At 41.4% G+C, this 24,486-nt stretch overlaps 1 pseudogene; it reads right to left on the minus strand.

Moving 5' to 3' along the window:
- On the minus strand, positions 1-24,028 carry LOC135536606 (zinc finger protein 568-like; annotated as a pseudogene).
- Between the last annotated feature and the right edge of the window lie 458 nt (positions 24,029-24,486).

Raw genomic sequence — 24,486 nt, forward strand, 5'->3', positions numbered from 1 at the left:
GACAATTACATTGATGGAAACTACAATCTAAGTTCAATATTAAAGCTGATCTTCCCCCTAGGACCAAGGACTTTTTTCTCTAAAAATGTTCAGCCTACATCTATCCTATGTTCTACTGTTCAGACTGTGTGTAATCTTTCATGTCTTTTCAGGTTACATAAGTGGGTAAAACTCCTTCCACACTGGGAGCAGTGGAAAGGCTTCTCGCCTGTGTGTATTCTTTGGTGTATTTTCAGTTTACATAAGTGAGCAAAACTCTTTCCACACTGGGAGCAGGGGTAAGGCTTCTCCCCTGTGTGTAATATCTCATGTGTTTTCAGGTTACATGAGTGGGTAAAACGCTTTCCACACTGGGAGCAGGGGTAAGGCTTCTCCCCTGTGTGTAATCTCTCATGCGATTTCAGGTTACATAAGTAGGCAAAACTCTTTCCACACTGGGAGCAGTGGTAAGGCTTCTCCCCCGTGTGTATTCTCTGATGTGTTTTCAGTTTACATAAGTGAGCAGAACTCTTTCCACACTGGGAGCATTGGAAAGGCTTCTCCCCTGTGTGTATGCTCTCGTGTTTTTTCAGGTTGCTTTTCTGGGTAAAACTCTTTCCACACTGGGAGCAGTGGTAAGGCTTCTCCCCCGTGTGTATTCTCTCATGTTTTTTCAGGTGCTCTTTCTGGTTAAAACTCTTTCCACACTGGGAGCAGAGGTGTTGTCTTGCTGGTTTGGACTTCACTGGCTTTGGTTCCTCTGAGTCTGGTCTTTCTCCTGCCAAAGACAGAGTGTTCACTTAAATAGAGACCTGAACAAAACCTCCACGTGACAAAACGGACTTGCTAAAATCCTAATCAGATCCCTCAATAATCTGAGGCCAATTTGAACAATCTTGGTGTGATTTACCTTCCTGGTAATTACAATGTTTTAATAATATTTTATTAGAAGTCAGTTCTGAAGACTATGTTTCACAAAACAGTTCTATGAAACAGACATTACTGGATTCCAACCGAGCAGGTGGTTATAAATATACAACCTTCAGTTAACTAAACAGTTCTAGGACACTCAAGACACTGAAGACACAGACGTCACTGGATTCCAATTGAACAGGTGGTTCTAAATATATAACCTTCATAGCTGTATGATACAGAATGTGACTTACACACTTCCTTAAACATAAAATAACTAAAGAAGTCATTTTGTTTTTTATTGTTTTTGTTTTTACATTTGGAGGCAAAAGCACATCAGCAACATCTCCCGTTGTTGAAAGGTTCGACACATGCTGTTTAAAAGGACCTATTTCTAATTTAGACGTTCAGATTTTCAACATTTTGACTAGCGCTGATGGTAACTATATATAGTAAGTTTATATACAGCCATATTATAAATACTGATAGTAACTATATATAGTAAGTTTATATACAGCCATATTATAAATACGGATAGTAACTATATATAGTAAGTTTATATACAGCCATATTATAAATACTGATAGTAACTATATATAGTAAGTTTATATACAGCCATATTATAAATACGGATAGTAACTATATATAGTAAGTTTATATACAGCCACATTATAAATACTGATAGTAACTATATATAGTAAGTTTATATACAGCCATATTATAAAGTCTGAAAGGGCTTGTTCATTCACATGGATTCACTATGACATCATCATATGTCTCTAAAACTGATAGAAACTACACTGAACAAAAACATAAACGCAACATGTAAAGTGTTGCTTCATGAGCTGAAATAAAAGATTGCAGAATTTTTTCATACGTACGAAAAACGTATTTCTATCAAAAGTGTACACACAATTTACATCCCTGTTACTGAACATGTATTCTTTGCCAAGATAATCCATCCACCTGACAGGTGTGCATATCAAGAAGCTGATTAAACAGCATTATCATTACACAAGTGCACCTTGTGCTGGGGACAATAAAAGGCCACTCGAAAATGTGCAGTTTTGTCACACAGAAATGCCAGATGTCTCAGAGGGAGCCGGCATTAAACACCATGACTGCAGGAATGTCCACTGGAGCTGTTGCCATGGAATTTTTGTACAGTACCAGTCAAAATGTTGGATTCACCAACTCATTCAAGGGGTTTTCTTTAGGTTTTACATTGTAGAATAACAGTAAAGACATCAAAACTATGAATAAACATAAGGAACTGGTAGCCAACAAGAAAGTGTTTAACAAAAATATATATTAAATTCTTCAAAAGTAGCCCCCCTCTGCCTTGATGACAGCTTTGCACACGTTTGGCATTCCAACAACCAGCTTCACATGGAATGCTTTTCCAACCAGTCTTGAAGGAGTTCCCACATATGCTGAGAACATGTTGGAGATTTTGGACTTCAAACAGCAGATCCGACTCATCCCAAATCATCTCAATTTGGTTGAGGTAGTGGGGATTGTGGAGGCCAGGTTATCTGATGCAACACTCCATCATCCTCTCACCCACACAGACTTCTTGGAAGAAATAGCCCTTACACAGCCTGGAGGTGTGTTGTAATAATTTTGCTTGTCCCAATTTTTCAGTTTTTGATTTGTTAAAAAAGTTTGAAATATGCACAATAAATGAGTTCCACTTCATGATTGTGTCCCACTTGTTGTTGATTCTTCACAAAAAATACAGTTTTATATCTTTATGTTTGAAGCCTGAAATGTGGCAAAAGGTCCAAAGTTCAACCCGGGGCCGAATAGGAAGGCCAAGGCACTGTATATGAGAGGGAGCAAGAGAAGGAATTTTACTAGCAGGGTATAGATATATATAGATATAGAGAGAGAAAGCCATATTACAAATTCTCAAGGCCATCTTGTTCATTCACATCATGAATTCTCTATGACATCATCATATTTGTAGACTTTATAATGGGATTTTATTATGTAATCGATCATATGGATTGAGTAGTGTTTTATTATGTTATAGATCATATGGGTTGAGTAGTGTTTTATTATATTATAGATCATATGGGTTGAGTAGTGTTTTATTATGTTATAGATCATATGGGTATGAGTAGTGTTTTATTATGTCATAGATCATATGGGTTGAGTAGTGTTTTATTATGTCATAGATCATATGGGTTGAGTAGTGTTTTATTATGTTATAGATCATATGGGTTGAGTATTTTTATTTTGTAATAGATCATATGGGTTGAGTAGTTTTTATTATGTTATAGATCATATGGGTTGAGTAGTGTTTTATTATGTCATAGATCATATGGGTTGAGTAGTGACAAATTTTATTATGTTATAGATCATATGGGTTGAGTAGGTTTTTATTTTGTAATAGATCATATGGGTTGAGTTGTGTTTTATTATGTAATAGATCATATGGGTTAGTGTTTTATTATGTAATAGATCATATGAAGAATGGCGCTGAAGGAGATGGCTGCCATTCTACGATCCCGTAATCAATTACGTGATTTTGTATGTTTTTTCTAGGTATTTCTAACTTATTTTATAACATAACGTTTCTGCTATTATGACCGAAAATAGCTTCTAGATTTCAGGACAGCGGTTACTCACCCTGTACTGGAGAAATACTTTTTCTTCAATGAGTTGGACGGGAAGGATTAACTTCAGACGCCCGACAAGGCCCTCATCTCCGTCATTCACAGGAGAAAGAAAGTATTGACGGAGGTCCGGGTGCCTTGTAAGGATCTGTCGCCGAGAGGGCAATCTACCTTTACCATCGGTTCTATTAGCCAACGTACAATCAATCGATAATTAAATAGACGAACTACGATCGCTTATATCCTACCAACAGGACGTTAAAACGGTAATATCTTATGTTTCACAGAGTCATGGCTGAACGACGACATGAACAACATACAGCTGGCAGGTTTTACGCTTTTTTGGCAGGATAGAACAGCGGCCTTTGGTAAGACAAGCGGTGGTGGTCTATGTATATCTGGTAAGACAAGACGGTGGTGGTCTATGTATATTTGGTAAGACAAGGGGTGGTGGTCTATGTATATCTGGTAAGACAAGGGGTGGTGGTCTATGTATATCTGGTAAGACAAGGGGTGGTGGTCTATGTATATCTGGTAAGACAAGGGGTGGTGGTCTATGTATATCTGGTAAGACAAGGTGGCGGTGGTCTAAATGTATATCTGGTAAGACAAGGGGTGGTGGTCTATGTATATCTGGTAAGACAAGGGGTGGTGGTCTATGTATATTTGGTAAGACAAGGGGTGGTGGTCTATGTATATTAAATGTGGTCTAATGTGGTCTATGTATATTAAATGTGGTCTCAATTAAATGTGGTCTATGTATATTTGGTAAGACAAGGGGTGGTGGTCTATGTATATTTGGTACGACAAGGGGTGGTGGTCTATGTATATCTGGTAAGACAAGGGGTGGTGGTCTATGTATATTTGGTAAGACAAGGGGTGGTGGTCTATGTATATCTGGTAAGACAAGGGGCAGTGGTCTATGTATATTTGGTAAGACAAGGGGCGGTGGTCTATGTATATCTGGTAAGACAAGGGGCGGTGGTCTATGTATATCTGGTAAGACAAGGGGTGGTGGTCTATGTATATCTGGTAAGACAAGCGGTGGTGATTTATGTATATCTGGTAAGACAAGGGGTGGTGGTCTATGTATATTTGGTAAGACATGGGGTGGTGGTCTATGTATATTTGGTAAGACATGGGGTGGTGGTCTATGTATATTTGGTAAGACAAGGGGTGGTGGTCTATGTATATTTGTAAGACATGGGGTGGTGGTCAGCTGGTGACACAAAATCTAAGACAAGTGGTCGAGGTTTTGCTCACCTGAGGTAGAGTAGGAAGTGGGGCTGCTCACCTGAGGTAGAGCTGGGGGCTGCGGTGGTGCATTAAACACCCTGGTTCAAATCCAGGCTGTGACACAACCGGCCATGATTGGGAGTCCCATAGGGCGGCGTCCGGTGTAGGCCATCATTGTAAATAAGAACTTGCTCATAACTGATTTGCCTTATTGAATAAAGGTTCAATAAAAACATGGCCATAAGCAAACAGGAAAACACTCAGAGGGGGGCGCTCCTAGTGGCCGGGGACTTTAATGCAGGGAAACTCTAATCCGTTTTACCCCATTTCTACCAGCGCGTAAAATGTGCAACCAGAGCGGGGAAAAACCCCCACCTCTAGACGTGTACAAAGCTTTCCCTCGCCCACCATTTGGCAAATCTGACCATAATTATATCCTCCTGATTCCGGCTTACAAGCGAAAACTAAAGCAGGAAGCACCAGTGAGTCAGGCAATAAGAAAGTGATCAGAATAAGCAGATTCTAAACTACAGGACTGCTTTGCACAGACTGGAAAATATTCCGGGATTTTTCCAATGGCATTGAGGAGTGAACCACATCAGTCACTGGCTTCATCAATAAGTGCATCGATGACATCGTCCCCACAGTGACGGTACGTACATACTCCAACCAGAAGCCATGGATTACAGGCAACATCTGCACTGAGCTAAATGGTAGAGCTGCTGCTTTCATGGAGCGGTACTCTAACCCGGAAGCTCATAAGAGATCCTGCCCTCCGACGAACCATCAAACAGGCAAAGTTTCAATACAGGACTAAGATCTAATCGCACTATATCGGCTCCGACGCTCAGGGCTTGCAAACTATTACAGACTACAAAGGGAAGCACAGTCGCGAGCTGCCCAGTGACACGAGCCTACCAGATGAGCTAGATTACTTCTATGCTCGCTTCAAGGCAAGTAACACTGAAGCATGCATGAGAGCATCAGCTGTTCCCGGACGACTGTGATCACCCTTGCCGCAGCTGATGTGAGTGATGTGATATTTAAACAGGGTAACATTCCCAAGGACGCAGGGCAAGACGGATAACCAGGACTTGTACCCCGAGCATGCGCTGACCAACGGCAAGTGTCTTCACTGACATTTTCAACCTGTCCTTGACCGAGTCTGTAGTACCAACATGTTTCAAGCAGACCACCATCGTCCCTTTGTCCAAGAACACTAAGGTAACCTGCCTAAATGACAACCGACCCATAGCACTCACGTCTGTAACCATAAATAGCTTTGAAAGGCTGGTCATTGATCACAACACCATCATGCCAGAAACCCTAGATCCACTCCAATTTGCATACCGCCCCAACAGATCCACAAATGATGCCATCTCTATTGTACTCCACACACTCTTTTCCCACCTGGACAAAAGGACCCCCTACGTGAGAATGCTATTCAATGACTACAGCTCAGCGTTCAATACCATAGTGCCCTCAAAGCTCATCACTAAGCTAAGGACCCTGGGACTAAACATCTCCCTCTGCAGCTGGATCCTGGACTTCCTGACGGGCCGCACCCAGGTGGTAAGAATAGGTAACAACATCCGCCACTGAGATCATCAAAATGGGGGCCCCTAAGGGGTAAGTGCTCAGTCCCCTCCTGTACTCCCTGTTCACTCATGACTGCATGGCCAGAAACGACTCCAACACCATCATTAAGTTAGCCGATGACAACAGTGGTAGGCCTGATCACCGACAACGACGAGACAGGCTATATAGGGAGGAGGTCAGAGACCTGGCCGTGTGAGCCAGGACAACAACCTCTCCCTCATTGTGATCAAGACAAAGGAGATGATTGTAGAGTACAGGAAAAGGAGGACCTTTCACACCCCCATTCTAATTGACGGGGCTGCGGTGGAGTAGGTTGAGAGCTTCAATTTCCTTGGTGTCCACAATTACCAACAACCTATCGTGGTCCAGACACTCTAAGACAGTCGTGAAAAGGGCACGACAAAGCCTATTCCCCCTCAGAAGACTGAAAAGATTTGGCATCGGTCCTCAGATCCTCAACCGCTGCACCATCGAGAGCATCCTGACGGGTTGCATCACTGACTGGTATGGCAACTTCTCGGCCTCCAACCGCAAGGCACTAGAGGCTAGTGCGTACGGCCCCAGTACATCACTGGGGCCAAGCTTCCTTGCACCCAGGACCTCTATACCAGGCGGTGTCAGAGGAAGGCCAGAAAAAAAGTCTCCAGCCACCTTAGTCATAGACTGTTCTCTCTGGTACCGCACGGCAAGCGGTACCGGAGCGCCAAGTCTAGGACCAAAAGGCTTTTATTTTTTAGGTTGCGTACCCATATATTATATACCCATATATTGACAGAGCAAAATGTTAGCAAAAACAATTATTCCCACTTGATCCAGATCCAGATTTGTAATCGACTGTTTTTTGGTTGTGTAAACAACAACTGTAATTGTGTGATGGTGAGGCAGCGTTCATTTACACTTTTGGTTACTGTATGATTCCATAAGTGTTATTTCATAGTTTTGATGTCTTCACTACTATTCTACAATTTATAAAATAGTAAAAACGAATATTCTACAATATAGAAAATAGTAAAAAGGAAGAAAAACCCTTGAATGAGTAGTTGACTGGTAGTGTATATGGTCAAAAAAAGTCAACCTGAACATGTGTAACGGAGGTGAGAACGTGCCGTAAACTCACCCCACAGCTTGAAACGTCACAGATGGACCTAACCAACTGGTACCTTTTGCTTCAATCGGTTCATTGTGTTGAGAAGCAGATAATCACTAGTTTGAGGGGACAGGGACACTCGAGGAAGCTAAATTGTTAGCAGCACACCGGCGTCAGTTACATATGAACAAATAAAGTGAGTCATTTCCAGATGAAACCATGTTCTTTAAGGTCTATATAGTATATATATATATATTAAACCATGTTCTTTAAGGTCTGTATAGTATATATATATTAAACCATGTTCTTTAAGGTCTATATAGTATATATATTAAACCATGTTCTTTAAGGTCTATATAGTATTTATATATTAAACAATGTTTTTTAAAGTCTGTATGTTGGAGTTCAGCCTTCATTTGACCTGATAAAGTAGGAAATGAAATTAATTTTGTCCATTATAGAGACGGAGGCCAAGTCTCACAAAAAAATGCTTTTCATTCAATCATATTTCATGGCTTTTAGAAAAGGTGTACGGAGCTTGTTTAAAATATAGATTTGCCTTTTTTAACAAGTTCTGTAGATCAGATGGTAATGAAGCAATACAGACCACATTGAAGTGTCTTGAGTTTAGTTTGTATGTTCTAGAGTCTAGTAATGATAGGGGGGTTGACTGGGACACACAATGTAACATCCATAATGTTTTGAGAAAATGTTTTTGTAAAACATGCTCCTTTTGAAACTTTCTCTCTAAATCTAACTTTCATTAAGGTTGTATATGGTCTATTGGTTTCTCTCTAAATCTAACTTTCATTAAGGTTGTATATGGTCTATTGGTTTCTCTCTAAATCTAACTTTCATCAAGGTTGTATATGGTCTATTGGTTTCTCTCTAAAGCTAACTTTCATTAAGGTTGTATATGGTCTATTGGTTTCTCTCTAAATCTAACTTTCATTAAGGTTTTATATGGTCTATTGGTTTCTCTCTAAATCTAACTTTCATTAAGGTTTTATATGGTCTATTGGTTTCTCTCTAATGCTACCTTTCATCAAGGTTTTATATGGTCTATTGGTTTCTCTCTTTTAACTTTCATCAAGGTTTTATATGTGTTATTGATTTTCTCTAAAGCTACCTTTCATCAAGGTTTTATATGGTCTATTGGTTCCTCTCTAAAGCTACCTTTCATCAAGGTTTTATATGGTCAGATATTGGTTATCTTCCTTTCATTGGTAGAATCCTTTTTCAGTGTTATGATATTCATAACATCCATATACACCAGTCTATCTTCCTGTCAACTAACAGAACTCTGCTGGTTGTCCTGGTAACAGACACCAGTCTATCTTCCTGTCAACTAACAGAACTCTGCTGGTTGTCCTGGTACCAGTCTATTGTTATTGTTATTTTATATTTAACCTTTATTTAACTAGGCAAGTCAGTTAAGAACAAAATAATATTTACAATGACGGCCTAGGAACAGTGGGTTAACTGCCTTGTTCAGGGGCAGAACGGCAGATTTTTACCTTGTCTGCTCGGGATTCGATCTAGCAACCTTTCGGTTAGTGGCCCGACGCTCTAACTAAGGCTACCTGCTGCCCCAAAACTAACAGAACTCTGCTGGTTGTCCTGGTAACAGATACCAGATCTATTTAATTTGTTCAACCTAAACTACAGCACTTACTTTGCTGAGTCAAATCTGATCCTTTCTTCTCTTCTCCTCCTCTCACAGTTCCACTCAGCCCCGTTGTTTTCCTGCAGTCCACCAGCAGCACAGACAACCTCTTCATACCCAGCAGTAAGGTGCTACTGGGAGAGGCACGACACGGGGACTCCAGGAGGGAGGAAGGGCTAGCGTTGTCCTGGTAACCATAAAGAGGGGACACAGACACATATCATTATGGATGCTGATGTAACGGTTGACATAAAATGCTTCCAGAAACCCATCCCAGACCCAGATAGACCAAGCTGTATGCTAGACCAGACCAAGCTGTACCATCTGGTGTTCTGTTCTGGAGAGACTCTTCTCTTCCTCGTCAGCATCAGGATGTTGTTGAGGCTCCCCAGAGGATCCATAATAGTCATGTCTCTCTCCTGTTTGAACGAGAACATCAAACAGATATTGAACTTTCTTTTAAAATCATAGGGTCTTAGACGAGGCATTAATATATCTCAACTGGGCATATAATGCAAATATGAGTTGAAACAGGTGTACTTTGCATCCCTTCAATATTTTATGAAGAAATTATGCTCCAATATTGAATTTTAAAAGCCTGTTGCATTAGATGAGGTGCAGTTTAATATAGACCACATGGATAATTCAATACATAATCTAAAAGTCCCCAAAATACATCTACCAATGGCAGATTGACCCTTTAACAATTTATACAGTACTGAACAACATATTCAAGTGTAGAACTTCAGTAGAATGTCCCTTAACAAACCCACATTAGTTCAACAACTGCATAGTTTGCGCCCCTGTTTAAGACAGTACTCACTGGTGTTAATCAGATATTCTGTCGCCTCCTCTTTCACTCCAAAAACGTCTTCCTCCTTCACCTTTATTGAGACAGCATCCTCTTCCTCTCGAAACGGTTCTTTCTCTTTCTTCACTATTACAGCCTCCTCTCCCTCCATTTTCATTCTGAATGATTCTTTCTCTCCTTTCACTGTCATATCCTCCTCTTCTTCTTTCACGACAATGTTCAGCGCCAGAGCGTCTTTCTCTCCTTTCACTGTAATATCCTCTTCTTCATCTTTCACGACAATGTTCAGAGCCAGAGCTTCTTTCTCCAAACAGCAGACCTCATCTTTTTTAGCAGGGGATGAGTAGTTTAGTGAGCTCATGGTCAGTGATGTTAGTTAGCATTAGCGACTAGCCTAGTGCTAGGCTCAGTATCAATATTTATCAAGTTTGCAAATTGAACAAGGAAATTAGGTTAAAGTTAACCAGTAGACACGTCGCCAGAAATGTGTTTTCAACACTGAGATTAGCTAATGTACATTAATAATGTCTAAAACCTCAATCTTATGTTGGCTAGCAAGCTACCGAGGTGGTTGAAAGAGCAGCCGTGTTGTTGTTCCTGAAGAAGCGTCCCGTCCAGTCCGTTATACGTCACACAAGAAGCATCACCTGAAAGACGCAGATCGCCATCTGCTGACTGGAGTGGGTAACGCAGTTTGGAAACAAAAAGAACGTCACAATTATTTAACAATAAGCTGATATATTTTCTCTTACGTCTTTCAAATAATATGTTCCTGTACACAGACGTAGAAGCTTAATATGAATATGTAGATGATGATGATTGAATACTTATATGAATAGGTAGTGTGTTAATGTGTGTTTTCTCTGTTAATTTTTTACATTAGTTTTAATCTAGATGTGACCATGCTATCCACTTCAATCAGTGTAAGATACAAACCATCCTGTAAACAACAGTGCAAATGCATCACATGAAAATAGCACTTGATTTTCTGATTATCTGTAGTGCTATACACTGTATAAAAAAACATGAGTAACACCTGGTCCTTCCTTGACATAGACTGACGAGGTGAATCCATGTGAAATCTATGATCCCTTATTGATGTCACTAGTTAAATCCACTTCAATCAGTTTTGATGAAGAGGGGGAGACAGGTTAAATAAGGATTTTTAAGCCTTGAGACAAATGAGACATCGATTGTGTATGTGTGCCATTCAGATGGCGAAGAGGGGAAGACAACATATTATAAGGGTCATTGAACAGGATATGGTATTAGGTGCCAGGCACACTGGTTTGTGTCAAGAACTGCAACGCTACAGCTTCCCATGTGTACCAAGACTGGTCCACCACCCAAAACAGTGGCGGTCAGTGCCGTTTCAGATGAGGGAGGACCATTTGTTTTTCATGAGCATTGCCTTATTTCTACACAAGCATATTGGATGACTGTCATTCATATTCCATTCACCCTGTTCAATGAACGGCTACTACATGATACTCACATTTTCACTGTAACCATCATGAGCTACAACCTGGTCTATGAATGAAAGTTTAGAATGTAGGTGCACACTGGTCGAGAGAAAAATACTGCCTACTGGTCGAGAGACAAATACTGCCACTGGTCGAGAGAAAAATACTGCCTACTGGTCGAGAGACAAATACTGCCTACTGGTCGAGAGACAAATACTGCCTACTGGTACTGGACTGGTCGAGACAAATACTGCCTACTGGTCGAGAGACAAATACTGCCTACTGGTCGAGAGACAAATACTGCCTACTGGTCGAGAGACAAATACTGCCTACTGGTCGAGAGACAAATACTGCCTACTGGTCGAGAGACAAATACTGCCTACTGGTCGAGAGACAAATACTGCCTACTGGTCGAGAGACAAATACTGCCTACTGGCGAGAGACACTACTTGACTCGAGAGACATCTACTGACATCACTCTGGACTACATCAGCTGGGTGTCATCAGTAGTCCAACAGTTTCAAACAAGAGATTCTATTGGACAAATGTTCATCCCGGTTTTGTTCCGTTTATGTAATGTTTGTCAACAGAATCAGAGGAATGAATACACCCCTGATCATGCATAAACACAGGTCACTTTCATAACAGCCACGTTGTATTGCTTCTCTCCTCCTCTCACCTTTTCCCTTCGCTTCTGGACTTCAATGCACAACACATCAGCTATATGTGACCAGGAAAGAAAACATTTACAAGCCAAACCATATCATAACTGAAACACACAGCCTATCTGATGCTTTCATTGGTTGGACATCATGTCAGTTCATGCTGCAAGAGCTCGGATAGGTTTGGAGGACGTCCTCCGGAAGTTGTCATAATTACTGTGTAAGTCTATGGAAGCCTTGAGAACCATAATCCTCTTAGGTTTTGTATTGAAGTCAATGTACCCACAGGAGGATGCAAAATAGTATGTTTTAATCAATTATTTGGTGACGTGATTATATTTAGTATAGTTTTATCTAAAAAAAAAAAAAAATCAGTGAGGGAGGAGGGTCCTCCCCTTCCTCCCCTGAGGGTCCTGAGGAGCCTCCCTTCCCCTTCCTCCTCTCAGGAGCCTCCCCTTCCTCCTCTGAGGAGCCTCCCCTTCCTCCTCTGAGGAGCCTCCCCTTCCTCCCCTGAGGAGCCTCCACTGCACCCAAAGGACATCCAGCCAACTTGACACAATTGTGGGAAGCATTGGAGTCAAAATGGGCCAGCATCCCTGTGGAACACTTTCGACACCTTGAAGAGTCCATAACTCAATGAACTGAGGCTGTTCTGAGGGGAAAAGGGGAGGGTCCAACTCCATATTAGGAAGGTGTTCCAAATGTTTGGTAGAATCAGTGGATATATCTGCCATATAGCAGACACTTCTTCCAAAGGGATTTACAGTCATGTGTGCAAACACATTACATATGGGTGGTCACAGGAATCAAACCCACTAGCCTGGTTTAACAAGCACTATACTCCAACAACTGAGCTACAGGACCACAAGGAATGATCAAGGAATGACGCAGAGAAAAGAACACACACACACGCACACACACGCACACACACACACACACACACACACACACACACACACACACACACACACACACACACACACACACACACACACACACACACACACACACACACACACACACACACAGCCTGAATTTGAAAAATCTCATTTAATTAAGACAGTAACATTGAAACGGACAAACTCCATATTTAGTTCAAATCAAATGTTATTTGTCACAGGAATACAACAGGTGTCGACCTGACAGTGAAATGCTGTGAAATTCTTTACAAGCACTTACACACAATGTAGTTAAGAAAAATAAGAGTTAAGAAAATATTTACTAAATAAACTAAAGAAAAAAAGTAACAATGAAATAACAATAACGAGGCTATATACAGGGGTACCAGTACAGAGTCAATGTGGAGGCTATATACAGGGGGTACTAGTACAGAGTCAATGTGGAGGCTATATACAGGGGTACCAGTACAGAGTCAATGTGGAGGCTATATACAGGGGTACCAGTACAGAGTCAATGTGGAGGCTATATACAGGGGGTACCAGTACAGTCAATGTGGAGGATATATACAGGGGGTACCGGTACAGAGTCAATGTGGAGGCTATATACAGGGGGTACCAGTACAGTCAATGTGGAGGATATATACAGGGGTACCAGTACAGAGTCAATGTGGAGGCTAGGGGGTACCAGTACAGTCAATGTGGAGGGGGGTACCAGTACAGAGTCAATGTGGAGGCTATATACAGGGGGTACCAGTACAGAGTCAATGTGGAGGCTATATACAGGGGTACCAGTACAGAGTCAATGTGGAGGCTATATACAGGGGGTACCAGTACAGAGTCAATGTGGAGGCTATATACAGGGGTACCAGTACAGTCAATGTGGAGGCTATATACAGGAGGTACCAGTACAATAATGTGGAGGCTATATACAGGGGTACCAGTACAGAGTTAATGTGGAGGCTATATACAGGAGGTACCAGTACAGAGTCAATGTGGAGGCTATATACAGGAGGTACCAGTACAGAGTCAATGTGGAGGCTATATACAGGAGGTACCAGTACAGAGTCAATGTGGAGGCTATATACAGGAGGTACCAGTACAGAGTTAATGTGGAGGCTATATACAGGGGGTACCAGTACAGAGTTAATGTGGAGGCTATATACAGGGGGTACCAGTACAGAGTCAATGTGGAGGCTATACAGGGGGTACCGGTACCTGGAGGGGCACCAGTACAGAGTCAATGTGGAGGCTATATACAGGAGGCACCAGTACAGAGTCAATGTGGAGGCTATATACAGGAGGCACCAGTACAGAGTCAATGTGGAGGCTATATACAGGAGGCACCAGTACAGAGTCAATGTGGAGGCTGTATACAGGGGTACCAGTACAGAGTCAATTGTTTTATTTTTTATTTTACCTTTATTTAACCAGTTCTCATTTTCAACTGCGACCTGACCAAGATAAAGCAAAGCAGTGTGACAAAAACAACACAGAGTTACACGTAAACAAACTTACAGTCAATAACACAATAGAAAAATCTATGTACAGTGTGTGCAAATGTAGAAGAGTAGAGGTAAGGCAATAAATAGGCCATTTAGGCGAAATAATCACAACTTAGCAAAAACACTAGAGTGATAGATGTGGAGATGATGATTTGCAAGTAGAGATACTGGGGTGCAAAAGAGCAAGAGGATAAGTAACAATATGGGGATGAGGTAGTTGTTGGGCTATTTACAGATTGGCTGTGTACAGGTGCAGTGATCGGTAAGCTGCTCTGACAGCTGATGCTTAAAGTTAGAGAGGGAGATATAAGACTCCATCTTCAGTGATTTTTGCAATTCGTTCCAGTCATTGGCAGCAGAGAACTGGAAGGAAAGGTTGCCAAAGGAAGTGTTGGTTTTGGGGATGACCAGTGAAACATACCTGCTGGAGCGTGTGCTACAGGTGGGTGTTGCTATGGTGACCAGTGAGCTGATATAAGGCGGGGCTTTACCAAGCAAAGACTTATAGATGACCTGGAGCCAGTGGGTTTGGTGATGAATATGTATTGAGGGCCAGCCAACGAGAGCATACAGGTCATAGTATATGGGGCTTTTGTGACGAAACGGATGGCACTGTGATAGGCTACATACAGTTTGCTGAGTAGAGTGTTGGAGGCTATTTTGTAAATTACATCGCCAAAGTCAAGGATTGGTAGGATAGTCAGTTTAACGAGGGTATGTTTGGCAGCATGAGTGAAGGAGGATTTGTTGCAAAAGAGGAAGCTGATTCTAGATTTAATTTTGGATAGGCGATGCTTAATGTGAGTCAGGAAGGAGAGTTTACAGTCTAACCAGACACCTAGGTATTTATAGTTGTCCACATATTCTAAGTTGGAACCTTCCAGAGTAGTGAGGCTAGTCGGGTGGGCGGATGCAGGCAGCAACCGCTTGAAGAGCATGCACTTAGTTTTACTAGCATTTAAAAGTAATTGGGGGCCACGGAAGGAGAGTTGTATGGCAGTATTGGTTGTTTGGAGGTTTGTTAGCACAGTGTCCAAAGAAGGGCCAGATGTATACAGAATGGTGTTGTCTGCGAAGAGGTGGATCAGAGAATCACCAGCAGCAAGAGCGAAATTGATATATACAGAGAAAAGAGTCGGCCCGAGAATTGAACCCTGTGGCACCCCCATAGAGACTGCCAGAGGTCCGGACAACAGGCCATCGGATTTGACAAACTAGCCATGTGGAAAGCATGGCCAGCCGTAGAAAAATGATTATTGAAATTATCGATGATCGTAGATTTATCGGTGGTGACCGTGTTTCCTTTCCTCAGTGCAGTTGGCAGCTGGGAGGAGGTGCACTTATTCTCCATGGACTTCTCCATTCGTGCTCCAGGATGCAAATTTCTGTTTGAAAACAGAATTTCTAGTTTTCCTAATTGACTGAGTATATTGGTTCCTGACTTCCCTGAAAAGTTGCATGTCACGGGGGCTATTCGATGCTAATGCAGAAAGCCACAGGATGTTTTGTACTGTTCAAGGGCAGTCAAGTCTGGGGTGAACCAAGGGCCATATCTGTTCTTAGTTCTACATTTTTTTTGAAGGGGCGTGCTTATTTAAGATGGTGAGGAAAGCACTTTTAAAGAGCAACCAGTTATCCTCTACTGACGGGATGAGGTTAGTATCCTTCCAGGATACCCGGGCCAGGTCGATTAGAAAGGCCTGCTCGCTGATGTGTTGTCAGGAGAGTTTGACAGCGATGAGGGGTGGTCATTTGACCGTGGACCCATTACGCACGTAGGCATTTAGCGTTGTACCTGGTGGTTTCCTTGATAATTCGTGTGAGATTGAGGGCATCTAGCTTAGATTGTAGGACGGCTGGGGTGTTAATTAAGCTGGTCCCAGTTTAGGTCACCTAACAGTGCGAACTCTGAAGATAGATGGGGGGAAATCAATTCACATATGGTGTCCAGGGCACAGCTGAGGGCTGAGAGGGATCTATAACAAGCGGCAACGGTGAGAGACTTGTTTCTGGAAAGGTGGATTTTTAAAAGTAGAAGCTCTAATTGTTTTGGGCACAGACCTTGATAGTACGACAGAACTCTGCAGGCTATCTCTGCAGAAGATTGTAACTCCGCCCCCTTTAGCATTTCTATCTTGTCGGAAAATGTTATAGTTAGAGATGGAAATTTCAGGATTATTAGAGGTGTACGAAGCCAGATAGAACTATTCATAAATATCACTTGATTATCAGAGGGGTGTATTATGACATCATATAGAACTACTCAGACATTCCAAATCAGGCTTCATCCATATCATGAAGGTGGATATTGATCCAACCATTTCAAAAGTAATGACCGGGCTGATGGAAAAAGGATATGCCTGTACACTTTTATAAATGCCGACAGACGATTTGTTACTTCGTTTGACATGGTGGGGTCTTTTTGTGTCAGTAAAAATGTAAAAATGAGAAATGGTGGTGGAAACTCATTTATGAGCAAATATTTATATAATAACCATCATATCTTAGTTAACTTAGAGTCACATGATGATATGTTGTGTGGTCCTCCCACTACGACTTGGGAACCCATGTAGTTTATTAGGCTACAGATGAAATAAGTTATGAACTTCACAGGGTGGTGAAACTACATGTGATGAGCTTGGTGCTCAATTCCAATACATTTTGATGGTATTGTTCTGGTGACATGATGATTGATGCTTGGCTGCCATTTGACAAATAAAATACAAAAAGAATACTTAAACACAGTTTCCCACAAATATGATGATGTCATAATGAATTCATGACACGTGATTGAACAAATATGATGATGTCATAATTAATTCGATGATGTCATAATTAATTCATGACACGTGATTGAACAAATATGATGATGTGGGGCGGCAGGGTAGCCGAGTGGTTCGAGCATTGGACTAGTAATTGGAAGGTTGCAAGTTCAAATCCCTGAGCTGACAAGGTACAGAGCTGTCGTTCTACCCCTGAACAGAGAGTTTGACAGCGATGAGGGGTGGTCAGATTTTCACATTGATCAAACATCACATGGATTTGTGGAAACAATGTTTATTCAACCAGTGGGAGGCTTGTAAATTCCCCCAGGAAAGTGGAACGAGGAATTCTTCTTTGAGACAATGATAAACAGCAATCCTTGGGAGAGTTGTGGTGGATATTATAAAATAAGGATCTGCTGGAGTCCAAGTCAAACCAAGATTCTTTATTTCTGAGATCAGAGAGAATAACAGAGTTACACAGCGCAGTGTGACAGTGAATTATGAAGCATTGGGTGATGAGCACATATCTTTATAGTTTCCTGTTCCTGGGAGGGACTTTATTCATACAAGGACACAGGTGCAGCTGGTTTGCAACACAGGATGATACTCCCAAGAACAGGAGATTATAATAGGACAGTTTCACAAGGTTAGTCACATACTCAGTTATGTGGACACACAAACAATTAACATTTTCCATTACAGTCTGAATATTTTCATTTCATTAAATCATCAGTGGACCAACAATGCAAATGCATCACATCCAAATATCACTTGATTATCTGTAGTGCTGGAGGAATGACACACCCAGATAAACACACATAAAGAGTTTAAAAAAGGACCGTTTAAACACATGGAATCTGATCTACTCTATATTCAAACTGACATACTCCATATTCACTTCATGTTTTCTAATAAAAACATACAAATATATATGTTTGAGTTTACTGAGTTTAAAGAGTTTAAAAAAGGACAGTTTAAAAGAAGGAACCTGATCTTCTTTATATTCAAACAGACAGACTCCATATTCAATTCATGTTTTCTAATAAAAACACACAAATATATTTTTGAGTATACTTTGTACCATTCAATTTCACATGGTATAAACAAGTAAACACATTCTCAGTCAACAATATAAGACAATGGACAATGATATGTGAAATATGAGTTCACACACTAGGATAAGTACGTATACTCTCCTGTGTGGATTCTCACATGACTTTTAAGTGACTGTGATGAGTAATATGTCTTCCCACAGTCTGAACATTTGTAAGGCTTCTCCCCTGTGTGCAGTCTCAGGTGTTCCTTCAGGCTTCCTAAATGGGTAAAACACTTTGAACACTGGGAGCAGTGGTAAGGCTTCTCTCCTGTGTGTATTCACTCATGACTTCTCAGGCTTTATAAAGGGCCAAAACTGTTTCCACACTGGGCGCAATGGTATGGTGTCTCCCTAGTGTATTCGCTCATGAGCATTGAGGGTGTCTAAGCGCTTAAAACTCTTCCCACACTGGGAGCACGGGTGTGGCTTTGCTCCTGTGTGCATCCTCTCATGTCTTTTCAGGCTAGCTAAATGGTTAAAACTCTTTCCACATTGTGAGCAGTAGTAAGGCTTCACCCCTGTGTGCAGTCTCATGTGTTCCTTCAGGCTTCCTGACCGGATAAAGCACTTTCCACACTGGGTGCAATTGTATGGCTTCTCCCCTGTGTGTATTTTCTTGTGGGTTTTGAGGGTGTCTAACCGCTTAAACCGCTTTCCACACTGGGAGCAATGGAAAGGCCTGTTCTGTGTGTGCGTTCGCTCATGAGCTTTCAGATTTCCTAAGTGGTTAAAACTCTTTCCACACCGGGCGCAATTTTGAGTCTTCGGTTCTGCGTGTCCCCTCTCATGTCTTTTCAGGCTTCCTAACTTGGTACAACTCTTTCCAATCTGGGAGCAGAGGTGTCGTCTTGCTGGTTTGGACGTCTTTGGTTCCTCCAAGGTTGGTTTTCCTCCTGCGAAAGACAGTGTTTATTTAAAGAGAGACAGAATGAAATCTCCACATCATAAAACTGCCTTGCTATGAGGTTTAACCGCGGATTATCTTGGCAAAGGAGAAATGTTCACTAACAGGGATGGAAACACATTTGTGCACAGAATATGAGAGAAATAAGCTTTTGAAACATGGGACCAACACTTTTTATTTTTGTATATACTTATTAAATACTTATTTCAGACCATAATTTGCAAATAAATTCATTCAAAAATCCTACAATGTGATTTTCTGGATTTTTTTCTTCTCATTTCGTCCGTCATAGTTGAAGTGTACCTATGATGAAAATTACAGGCCTCTCTCATCTTTTTCAGTGGGAGAACTTGCACAATTGGTGGCTGACTAAATGCTTTTTTGCCCCACTGTATGTTCTCTCTCCACTGGCTATTGTCATGGAAATTGCAAGATTATGTTATAATGCTTGTATTGCATTATAATGGTTGTTTTATTCGACAGAATAGAGTATTCTGTTAACTATTGTGTGTGTGTGTTCGACTGAGGATGGGCCTCTGTGAGATAACACTGACAGGGGAGATTTACGATGTCTTTTTTTTAACAAATCTTAACCTTGTGGCCATTCTATGTATCTGTTGTTCGTCATGGAGGTTGAAAGGGGTGTATCTTGGTTATAAAAGACCTTTGTACTTCTGTTTTGCCACTCTCAACGGATCATTAGAAAATGGTGAGTCGTTGACAAGTCATTGGTATTGCAAAGCTCTTATTATTAAAATATGTAGTTTAAGTATAACTCTGACTTGGTGTGATAAGTTCGTATCTCCTCATTTGATAGTAAAGAAATTAACCACCACACTATCTGGCCAACAGGCTCCACTCTAGTCTCCACTAGCTATCTGGCCAACAGGCTCCACTCCTGTCTCCACGAGCTATCTGGCCGACATGCTCCACTCTAGTCTCCACTGGCTATCTGGCCAACAGGCTCCACTCTAGTCTCCACTGGCTATCTGGCCAACATGCTCCACTCTAGTCTCCACTGGCTATCTGGCCGACAGGCTCCACTCTAGTCTCCACTGGCTATCTGGCCAACATGCTCCACTCTAGTCTCCACTAGCTATCTGGCCAACAGGCTCCACTCCTGTCTCCACTGGCTATCTGGCCAACATGCTCCACTCTAGTCTCCACTAGCTATCTGGCCAACAGGCTCCACTCCTGTCTCCACTGGCTATCTGGCCAACAGGCTCCACTCCTGTCTCCACTGGCTATCTGGCCAACAGGCTCCACTCCTGTCTCCACTGGCTATCTGGCCAACAGGCTCCACTCTATTCAGTATGTTCTGCTGATGTGCCTGGTAGCGCTAATCTACTCTTTTCCTTTCAGCAGGTTAATACCTGCCTGGCGCCTGATAAAGGAAGAGACATCTTTAAGGTAACTTAAAACTGTATGACGGGTGTGAAATGTACTAGAGTTATGAGGCTTTAATAATGTGTGTGTATCGGACAAGACTAGGACGTTACTATGTAAGCAGAAGTATAGGTGAGACATTCAAGGAGAAGAGGACAGACATCTTGTGACCACTGTAAAACTGATAACAGGAAGGAGGTCTCCCCACCCAGGGAGGGGAGAAACCGTTAGGCTTGCAGAATATTATGGAACATGTGGCAGAATAAGATAAGCAATATACACGGGTAGAACATTGGGAGAGAGTTAGAGAAGAGGGGCATTTATAAAGTGTATGTGATAACCAAATGTGAGGTATAAAAGGCTATGTGCAATGGATGATTTTCAGAACTCTGAAAAAAATCTCAGAACTCAGAACCTTTTGCAGAATTCTGAGACTTTGTCTTTGTTGATTTTCAGAACGTTCTCTGAATAAAGGATTGACCTATTGCAGACTGAGACTTTGTCTAGTTCTTCTGTTAAACCCCAACCTCGGGTGAACTGGTTAAAGTTTACGTGATTGTTGGGATTAAACATTCTCGTGACGGCGCCCCAACAAAATCTCTATCTTTACCCCCCTCTACAATGAAGATCTGTGAAGTTATTTGATTTTTTATGAATTAGCTGATTCAGCAGGCTGAGAAAGCCAGGTTAATTAGGTAACGCGCGTGCAAACAGTTGCTCCCGACGCCACTTGGGTCACAGAGTTATGTGCATCCTTTCAAGCACACCCTTCTCATTAACCTGTGGTGAGTTATTCACAATTTTTGATGAACAAATAAGGTTTTATATGAAAGTTGGTTAAATAAAAAAACATAATTATATCATTATTAGTTGTGCCCTGGTCCTATGAGAGCTCTTTTGTCATTTCCCACGAGCCGGGTTTTGACAAAAACTCACTCATTCTTATGTTTAATAACTGTATCATATAGTGTGTGTGTGGCAGGCTTACAGTGATGTAAAAAACAACATTTGAGAGTAGCACCCTGGTGCCAGGCAGCTGGAGGAAGCTGGAGGTTAAATGTTTGAAGGGGTACGGAACTATGAATGTTTGGGAACCACTGCTCTTCATCATACCATTTTTAAATTCCTCATCAATTCACGTGGTTTTAACAGTTTTTACAGTCATTTTCTTAATGGGTGCTGCTTATTAGTAACTGGGATAAGCAGTTTCAAATGTGTCAAGGGCAGTGTCTGGTTGCTCGTCATTACACACCACGGACCAACAAATATTATTTACATCAACAACATAGGAATCACTACAAAACTTATTGTATGACCTCTTATACACAATATTAGTCCCAGCCTTTGGAACTGTGGTTTTCCTAGACATGGCTACTATATTGTGATCACTACATCTGATGGATCTGGATACTGCTTTAAAACCCATTTCTGCAGCATTAGTAAAGATATGATCAAACCATGTTGATGATTTCATTCCTCTACTGTTTGTCACTACCCTGGTAGGTTGATTGATAACCACGTTGTAGGCACCAGTTACAGTTTGAAGCTTTCGCTTGAGTGGGCAGCCTGATCACAGCTTTCCTCCAGTATTAGTTAATTCATTAAAACAGGCCAAATTGAAGTTTCTGGAGTTTTGTTTTCCTGTTCTCCAGTCTAGTAAAGATAGGGGGGTTGACTGGGACAGGCAATGTAACATCCATAATGTTTTATGGAAACATTTTTTTAAAACAAGCACCTTACATCAGATCATCTTGAAACTTTCCCTCTAAAGCTAACTTTCATCAAGGTTTTATATGGTCTATAGGTTTCTCTCTGTTCATTGGCAGAATCCTTTTTCAGTGTTACGATATTCATAACATCCATATACACCAGCCTATCTTCCTGTCAACTAACAGAACTCTGCTGGTTGTCCTGGTAACAGATACCAGTGGGAAGGTCTATTTTATTTGTTCAAACTAAACTACTTACTCTGATGAGTCAAATCTGATCCTTTCTTCTCTTCTCCTCCTCTCACAGTTCCACTCAGCCCTGATGTTTTCCTGCAGTCCACCAGCAGCACAGACAACCTCTTCATACCCAGCAGTAAGGTGCTACCGGGAGAGGCACGACACGGGGACTCCGGGAGGGAGGAAGGGCTAGCGTTGTCCTGGTAACCATAAAGAGGGGACACAGACATATATCATTATGGATGCTGATGTCACTGTTGTCATAAAGTACTTTACAGAAACCCAGCCCAGACCCAGAGAGAGCAAGCTGTATGCTCGACCAGACCAAGCTGTACCATCTGGTGTTCTGATCTGGAGAGACTCTTCTCTTCCTCGTCAGCATCAGGATGTTGTTGAGGCTCCCCAGAGGATCCACAATAGTCATGTCTCTCTCCTGTGTGAACGAGAACATCAAACAGGTGGTAAACTTATGATCTACAATTACAATCACAAAGGGTCTTACAAGAGGCATTAATATCTCTGAACGGGGCCTAAAATGCAAATGTTAAAAGAGTTGTTCGACAAAATGGGTGCTTTTGGAGAATTCAATAAATCTAATTGAAAAGACCCCAAAATATGTACCAATGGCAGATCGAACCTTTAACAATTCCTACAGTAGTGAACAACATATTCAAGTGTAGAACTTCAGTAGAATCCCCCATTTAAAACCACATTAGTTCAACAATTGCATCGTTTGTGCCCCTGTTTTTAAGACAGTACTCACTGATGGTAATCGGATATTCTGACTCCTCCTCCTTTTTCACTCCTAAAACATCTTCCTCCTCTTTTATTGAGATAGACTCCTCTTCCTCTTTTACTCCAAAAGGTTCTTCCTCTTCTTTCACTACATTCTCTTCTTCTTTCAATGTTATGGCATCTTCCTGCTTTTTGATTCTGAAAGCTTCTACCTCCTCTTCTACGCTGACAACCTCTTTCCCATCTTCCTCTTTCAGTGTAATATCATCCTCTTCTTCTTTCAATGTGATAGCCTCCTCTTCCTCCTTTATCATCCTGAAAGCTTCTTCTGTCTCCTCCTCTTTCACTCCCAAAACGTCTTCCTCCTTCACCTTTATTGAGATAGCATCCTCTTCCTCTCTAAAAGGTTCAGTCTCTTCTTTCACTATAACATCCTCCTCTTCCTCCTTTTTCATTCTGAAAGATTCTTTCTCCAAACAGCAGACCCCCTCTTCATTAGCAAGGGAGGAGTAGTTTAGTGAGCTCATGGTCAGGGATGTTAGCGAGCTAGGTAGCATTAGCGACTAGCCTAGTGCTAGGCTCAGTATCAATCTTTAACACGTTTGCAAATTAAACATGCAAATTAGGTTAAAGTTAACCAGTCGATACGTCAACGTAACTGCGTTTACAACACTGAGATTAGCTAATGTACATTCACATGGTCTAAAGAATCAATCTTTCAGTTGTATGTTGTCTTGCAAGCTATCGAGGTGGTTGAAAGAGTTGGCGCTTTGTTGTTCCTGAAGGAGCGTCCCGTCCAGTCCATTATACGTCACGAAAGAAGCATCACCTGAAAGACGCTCATCGCCATCTGCTGACTGGAGGGGGTAACGCAGTTTGTAAACAATAGTTACAACACTTTTTGGATTGGAAAGAACGTCATAATTATTTAACAATAAGCTGATATATTTTCTCTTCCAAATAATACGTTCCTGTTCACAGACGTAGAAGCGTAATATGAATATGTAGATGATGAATAAATACTTGTATGAATAGGTACCGTGTTAATACACATTTTCTCTGTTCATTTTTCACAATCGTTTTTGTCTAGATGTGACCATACTCTTCCCTTAAAGCCACGCTCTATAATATACAAATCAACAGAGCAAATGCATCACATGCAAATAGCACTTGATTATCTGTAGTGCTATACACGGAGTCTACAAAACATCAAGAGC

The sequence above is a fragment of the Oncorhynchus masou genome, unplaced genomic scaffold (genome assembly GCF_036934945.1).
Source record: "Oncorhynchus masou masou isolate Uvic2021 unplaced genomic scaffold, UVic_Omas_1.1 unplaced_scaffold_643, whole genome shotgun sequence".
Taxonomy (NCBI): Eukaryota; Metazoa; Chordata; class Actinopteri; order Salmoniformes; family Salmonidae; genus Oncorhynchus; species Oncorhynchus masou.